The 7,661-nt window shown below is 39.5% G+C and overlaps 1 protein-coding gene across 4 annotated transcripts in view; it reads left to right on the top strand.

Annotated features, from left to right (window-relative positions):
* Positions 1 to 7,243: 7,243 nt before the first annotated feature.
* The window catches only part of HEATR5A (HEAT repeat containing 5A), a 57,436-nt gene continuing 57,018 nt past the window's right edge, over positions 7,244 to 7,661 (top strand). For 3 of the 4 annotated variants that reach the window (XM_031593787.2, XM_090141302.1, XM_090141298.1), the window contains exon 1: positions 7,244 to 7,324. The gene's annotated coding sequence lies outside the window, so the exon portion shown is untranslated. Of the gene's footprint in view, positions 7,325 to 7,425; position 7,661 lie in introns of those variants that run through there. The other variant, XM_090141301.1, reaches the window with a different exon arrangement.

The raw sequence follows: 7,661 nt of genomic DNA, 5'->3' as shown, positions 1-7,661 counted from the left end.
CATCCAGCATGTATAGAGGTAGGACTTTTAGGTGGCACTAGGACAGGCATTGTGAAAGAAACAGTGAGATACATCCAGAAACTGAAGTCAAGGCAGTACCACTGTATTGCCTTGTGGAAGTTTGTACTCAGAATGTCCTCAGATGTGTTTTGATAGGCTGCTTGCTATAATTTGTTCTATGTCTTTGTTACCTTTGTCTTGTTGTCTATACAATTCTTTCCTAACAGGGCCTCGGGGAAAGGACTGGAATACTAAAATGTAGACAGAACAAAAATTATAAGATGTATACTGCAATCTCATTGTTTTCTCTGCCTGTATTATTTCCTTTTGCTAATTTGTCGACTGGATCTGAAGCAGAGACTAGCTTTTATTTCTTATATACTATTCTTATATATTATTAGTGTTAGCACATTTGGAGTCTCAGTTCCAACTGACCTCCTGTGCAGTACTATGATCAACATTACTAATAGACAGCATTAGGAAGATACAGCGGGAAAATCTGTGTTGTAAGGCAGTGAGAACAGAACATTACCACGTGGCAAATTGAAAACTGATTCAAGTACATTCAACCTGAGTCAAGTTTCTCCTTTGTTGCTGCATAATAGTTTTATCAAGTCAGTAATTTTAAAGGTTTAAAAGTGAAATTAGACAATTATATGGTTTGCAGTAATTATCCAGGATTCAATTTTTAAAAGATAAATTATTCTGGAAAAGATGTGAAACTTCATGCTTAGTGTTCATGCCAGCCTGTGCAATCTTTAATTGTATTTACAAATATTCTATCAACTTTATTTTTAATAAAATATAACTGTGTAATTTGCAAACTGTACTATGAGGATCACATTCTTTAGGTACAAAACTAATAGTTTTGATAAGAGAGTAATAGTATTTTTCACATTAACATAATATATGGTTAGTTACTATGAAATACTTAAGGACATTGAGTTCTTGACAATTGGGATTCTCATAGTTGAAAATACTCACATAAATGACCTAGAAATATTAGCTAGGTCCCAAACAAGATACTTATTTATTAATACTTAACAGATAAAATGTGAGTCATGAGTTTTCTTTTTAGAGACATTTAAATAAAATTGTTTGGATATGAATAACTAATATTATTTTGTAATGATTTGTCTGCTTGAGAAAACTGATTTTATTTCTTCTTCTATTGTGGGCCAGATCCTAAAAGGTGCTGAATAACACCACTTCTCACTGACTGTATAGGAATTATAGTTATGCAGTTTCTCTCAATTGATCCTTTGAGCTAAAATACAAAGTCTGCAGAACAATGTCTTTTTTTCTGTCTCCAGAAAGATCTTTAGCAGCCTCACAATTCATTCTCTATATTTCAAGAACTCCACAAACCCTGAGAGGAATGAACTTGAAAATATTTAGTGAATAACAGACTTCAGACCAAATTCCATTTTGAACTGATGTCTTATATAAAGTATATAAATGTTTCTGTATTTCAGTAGTTCTTAGGAGATGACAGAAATCTTGAGTTTCTGTTATAAGGTGGCATTTTTGTGTATTATCTGCCAGTTTCTGATTTATTGTATCTCTCCTGGGATACTGATTTCTGCTATCTTCTGCCACAGCAATTGGCAGCTTGCTGAATGATGTGCCCTTTGTACTGCTTTATTTATGTCTACTATTGATTCATGATCCATTTACTGAAAGAAGCTATTTTTGAATAATGTGATGGACCATACTGATGGAGAAATTGATTAAAATTATTTTTAAGCCAAATGCTCACTACTTCCTGACATGAGAATATGATTTAAACAGATGACATGGCATTGCTTTAGTTTTTATTCTATGACTAGGCAAAAGCTCAAAAAGCTCAAATAACTATACTTAGAGAATATCAATTCTCTATAATGTTTAATATTCCCCACTTCCTTGAATTAAACAATGAAATGAGTAATCATTATACAATTCTACTGTGGCCTACAATTTTGTCATCACAGAGGAACAGTTCTGACAGGTTTTTATGACCTTGTTTGCTATGTGGAGAAGGTTTGCAATGTGCACACAGTATGGAGAAGGTGAGTGTGCATGAACTATGGACTGTGCTCTCATAAAACTAATGAGTAGGGGTGCAATAGTTCATTTTTGAGTCAGCAGTATTCCTGCTTCCTTTCCATGCCTTTTCTGTACATCTTCACCTCTATTGTTACATACACTATGCAACATAAAAATATTAGTTCAGAATTGCAAGCTCATGAACATCTATACTTACTCTCTCTGAAACCTATTCTGCAATAAGCTTGTCTTTACCGAAGTACAATAAACAGACTTATTTTTCTTTGAGTAGCCTTCAGCATTTTATGTGAATGCCTTAAACATGTGTCCCTGAATTGACCAACTCTGCTCTGGAGAACAGAATGGCTGTGGAGATGTTCATCCACATTTGGAAATACAGTTTTTGAAAATCTCTTTGTTTGGTATAATTTGGTAAATGAGCATCTATGACTTGAGAATGTCACACAATGCTATGTGTCTCCTATTCCTTCTTAATCTCTTTATGTTCCTTGAAAGCAACTCACAATTTGGGGATCCATACAGTATGATACAATGGCAAGAATTTTGCTACTGGAAGAGTTTTGCAACTGCAGTTGAAAAGTAAATGGTATAGGTGGACGAGAACAAAACAGCAGTCAGAGTAGCCTGAATAATATGACTGTGCTGCACATTTTCTATTTAAATCAGCACTGTCCACTGTCAGTGTATGGCTTTGGGCAAAGCAATTTTCTGCTCCACTTTTTCTGTGTATAAGACAGAATGAAAATGGAGACAAAGAAGATGTTTAAAAACACTGCTTTTCTCCTCTTCTACTAAAGGCAAAAAAACCCACCTCTGTTCCTGATTTTGTTTGGGAATGCAATATGCACTTACGTCTTTCCCTATTGTTGAAGTTACGTAAGTTTGTCTTTCTTTACCATGTACCTCAGCTTCTCCCTTATAAATGTGTTTTGAGCTATTGTCCACAGAGCACACTGAGTACCTCAGCAAACTGGTATTGCACAAATAACTCTATGCTATTTCAAAAATAGAAATTGCTTATGCAGCATGGAAATGCAGATAAATGACTTTCCCTTCACATTGTTCTAGCTCACACGTGTGTGTTGTTACAGTGAATTTAAGATTGTTTTCTATTCACTGTAATTGTATTATTTAAGTTATGCAATATATGCCCTATTACATTAATATGCATTAAAAATGTGAGTGAAGAGGTTAGATTATTTAAATGTGCTTAGTTAGAAATGAGATTGCACGATAGTGTTTGGATTAACAATAAAAGCTAAAGTGTTCTGGGAGCCCTTAATAATCAGTTGGCAAACCATATTTAGAATACATTAATGGGCTGCTAATTCTTGTCACAATATTTTATCCAGGATTCTTAAGGTATTTAAAGCGTGCTTAAAAATACACATTATTCGTTTTTACTAATGAAGACTGATCTTTTATTCATATGTTGAACTGTTTGAAATCTATGTGTCATGGTTGGACAGGACATTTTTTTCTTCCCTATCGCACATTTCTATTTTAGTAACTCTATGTAATGCTTTCCAGACCTTGTAAGTTACTTTTACTTACATTTTAGGATTAAAAATAACACCAGGACTCTGTAATTGCTTGACTGGAATTAAGATTTTTGTGAATTTTATGCTAGTACAAAAATCAATTATGTTGACAATATAAACATTAATTAAACCACGTATCAGTTTAAATATTCAATCTGTTTAAAAAAAAAGAAAAAGGAAAAAAAAGACCAACCACCAAAACCCCAAAAATACAGAGAAACTGAAGATTTATAGCTAAGACTTTCCAAAAGCTGGGACACTTACACTGTATTGCATTTTACCTGCCTGTAGAAAGCCCTTCCTTGAGAGAAATAAGTATTTCACTTTGGGCATTAAAAGCACTAGCACAGTTACTGTATCAACTGAGGTAACAATACTAAACAACCATGGATACTAAAGGCTACATCAGTTCTAGAAATAAGCATGTTATCTTGCTAAGAAGCAGATTACTTTTATTCAGATTAAAGCCAATTGTAAATTGCCTGTTGCTGATGGTGTAACTGTTTGCGGAGTCAAACCTTAACAGTCTGACTCTGTACTTAAGGAGGTAGCTAGATTGTGTAATTTAATATAATTGCAAAAAATAAAGAAAAAATAAATGTCTAAGCTTAAAATTAATCTAAGACATTCCTTACAAAGATTTTAAAATACAGTGTAATTTGGTATTGTTTGCTATATAATTGCTTGGTGATATTTCATTTGATTTTGCTCCTAGTCCTGTGATTCTGCACACACTTACATGATCTCACTGAAATCAGAGGAATGCATTCTTTTATGTTGCTGTAGAGTCATCAAGCTACAAGAAACAAACAAACAAAAAGGTTTGCTTAGAGGCATATGTGACTGAAGAGATACCATAACTGAAATTTGTTTGGCAGAACTAATTCATGCTCTAAATCGTTCAACCCACTTTACCAAAATAGACTAACTAATGAGAAGACTGATCAGTAGCTTTATGTGTTGCAATTATTTGCCAATTATTTGCTTATTTTATTAAATATTTTTTGTTGAAACTCAGTCAGGTCTAATGGAGAGATGGGGGACTGATTCAATACACGGTGAATACATCTCATTATCCTATTTTTGTCTGTTTCAAAACAGAAAACTATAAATGCATAACTATTTCAAATTGAAAAGAGTGAAGATAAAAATGGCATGTATTACTGCTGAAGTAGATGGTAATTTGAATCAATGCATGGTTAACACTCTTGTTGACCAATTTAGGAGGGGAAAATCGTATTAAATAATCAAGGTTAGCTATAAAACCAATAAACATAGATTCTTATCCTCATAAAGCACTGCTGGCACAAAGCAGTCTGAAAGCTCATGTACTCAAAGATGAAAGTAGCACCTCACACCACTGTTCCTCATTACTCCCATGGACTTGTGTCAGTTTGGCATTAAAACACCATTACTTAGAGCTGACATCATGTATATTGGGGTCTAAAAGGAATGACTCTTAGAAAAAAGTGTGCAACACTGTATTTCTCTCTGAGAGGTGCTTTGTCTTGCCCTATGCTTACGTAATGCTTAGTATTATGAAATAACTGAATAGCGAGCGGGTCCTCTGCCTGTCACCACAACAGAGTCAATAATAATAGTAATAACAGGAATAATTTTCTAAAAACTATTCTAAGTATTTCTATTGTTTATTACCTAAATATAATTGACCCTTCACATATATTTCCAGATCTTTCTGCTACCCCAAGAACATCAGAAAGTACCTTTTGTTTTTACAGGAGTTTATTACTGAACACACAGCAACAACAGCCTTTGAATACAAATAGTTTGCTTGACCTTTCTACAAGTCCAGTGGCAGACTGCTCTCAGCAGCAACTCACTTGCTCGTCAAAATGAGGTTAACTGAGCAAATAATTCTTTTGGGGGGGAGAGCAGGGAGGGTGTACGTTATTTCTGATACAGGGAGTATCGGAAATAACACCTTTACACCAGCAGGAGTTTGTAGAGTTGATTTCTGTGAAATACACTATGGAAACAGTTTCAGATGTGAGACATTTATATATTATTCTTCGTTACCATGTATACTGGCAGAACTTTCTGGTAAAAGGTCACTCAGTGTTCATGTTTGTGTACAATAGTCAATTCAGTAAAAATGAAACCGATGTCCATATATGGCAATGCAGCCTGATGCTTTTAAATCTGTAGAATACAGTCAGGCAGTTCTCTGAGAAGATTTTATTAAATATTCCTTAGTCATATATATATATATATATATACACACACACAGGTTGTTCCGAAAGTAATGCCTCCTAATTATTTCCATTGAGCTGCAAAGAGAACAATGTGATAGAACAAATTCTCAGCTACGAAACACTGTTTTTCAACAGTTACCATTAGCTATGCGTTTTTGCCAGACATGAACAAGAGCCAGCATGTTGCCTTGCTAAAAATCTGTGCCAGTGGAGTTGTCACCACTGCTGAAATGCACTACTCCCACTGTGCTCACATCCACTGTTTCGTCTCCAAAAACGTTTAGCAAATGTCAATGAAAGTCAGTGTGTGCCATTTTTTTCTGCACAAGGGAATTCAGTTCCACATCCATGCTTCTACGTCAGACACCTTTTGTCAGAGTGCCTCTGTGCTGCCTTCTGTCGCATGACAATAAAATCCAATAGCATATTGGTAGGGAAGCTTTAGCCTTTACTGCCATACCACCAGCATAATAAACACCACCAACATAATAAAATGGGAGCAGCCTTCATATTTGAGGATGAAACTTACAAGCCTATGTAAGGGCTGGGGATGATTTTGACTCCTACGCTTACATATGTCAGGCATTATTCCCTCCCCACAATGGTTTGCACTACTTCAAAGAACCCAGCTTGTGGAGAGGAATCTTTGCTCCCTGCCCCATGGACCTAACCAATGTTCCTCTGTGGGAATGCTAAGACCAAAGATTGTCTTTAATATCTGTTATCCAGTCAAAATCAGCCTTTAATTCCAGAAGGCGTTATTTTCTTCATCAGCTTAGTACAGCAGTAGCTGAAGTAGCAGTATTAAAACCAGAACACCTTAATACCACCAAACTAAATGCTGCCAGCAGAAACCAGACCTCACGCCTGCTTGCTAGTTTCCTCTCCTAGTTGGCTGGCAGACTGCGATTATACATATATATATCCCCTGACACGGTAGAGCATCAGTTACAATGCCGGAATAAGACTCGTTTAAAACTAAAAAATGGCTGAGATACACCTTTTCCTTTTAGTACGTCAGACCCTCAGCTCTGAAGACAGAATGCAGAACAGAACGTTCCTTCGGCAGAAATTCTCACATAACCAGTGAACGCGGTGATGACAGCTGCCAATGGGGGAGGCCGCTCCTCAGCAAACCGGCGGCCGGCTGGCTCCCCTGGCACCAGGCCGGCTGCAGCTCTCCGCCCCAGGGAAAGCCCGGCTCCCGGCACCGCCAGGTTCACCCCGTCGGCAGCGCCCCCCGGCTGTGCCCGCTTCACCTCAGGGATTTCTTCTAGCGGCTCCCGTCCCATCCCGCCGAGGCTCGGGCCGGCCGCAGCGGGCGCTCGATGTCTCCGGCCCCGATTGCACAACCCTGAGCAGCGGCAACTCCCTCCCGCGCCGGCGGGCGGCGGCGGCTCGGGTGCAGGCCCCCGCCGCCCCCCCCCCCCCCCCCCCGCGCCGGACGAGGGAGGGCGGAGCCGAGCCCCGCAGCGCCCCGCAGAGCGGCGCGGGAGGCTCGCGGCCGGCCCTCGCCGCCAGGTACCGCGGGAGGGGGGCGGTGGTCCTACCCGGCCGGGCGGGCGCAGGGCGGGGCTCTGGTAGCGCGGTGCGTCTCCCTGCTCCGTGTCTCTCCGTGTCTCGGCGCGGGGGGGGCAGAGGCAGCCTTCTGCGACCCTGCCCGTGGGGAAGGAAGAGGGGCGTGGGGCTTTGCGCGCGCTCTCTCCTTCCGCCTGGGAGTGAGGAAGGAGCGCGGGGGGCCTCGGCAGCCGCCTGCGGTGCGGGCGCAGCTGCCGGGTTACTCTAAACGGCGGTCCCCGCAGGGCGGGAGAAGACGCCCGGAGAGCTGCTCGGAGCCGCCGCCAGGGGCCGAAGGAGG

This window comes from Phasianus colchicus, chromosome 5 (genome assembly GCF_987193195.1).
Source record: "Phasianus colchicus chromosome 5, bPhaCol1.hap1.1, whole genome shotgun sequence".
In the NCBI taxonomy this organism is placed as follows: domain Eukaryota; kingdom Metazoa; phylum Chordata; class Aves; order Galliformes; family Phasianidae; genus Phasianus; species Phasianus colchicus.
The sequence above is the reverse complement of the archived record's forward strand: the minus strand, read 5'-3'. Positions and strand labels throughout refer to the sequence as shown.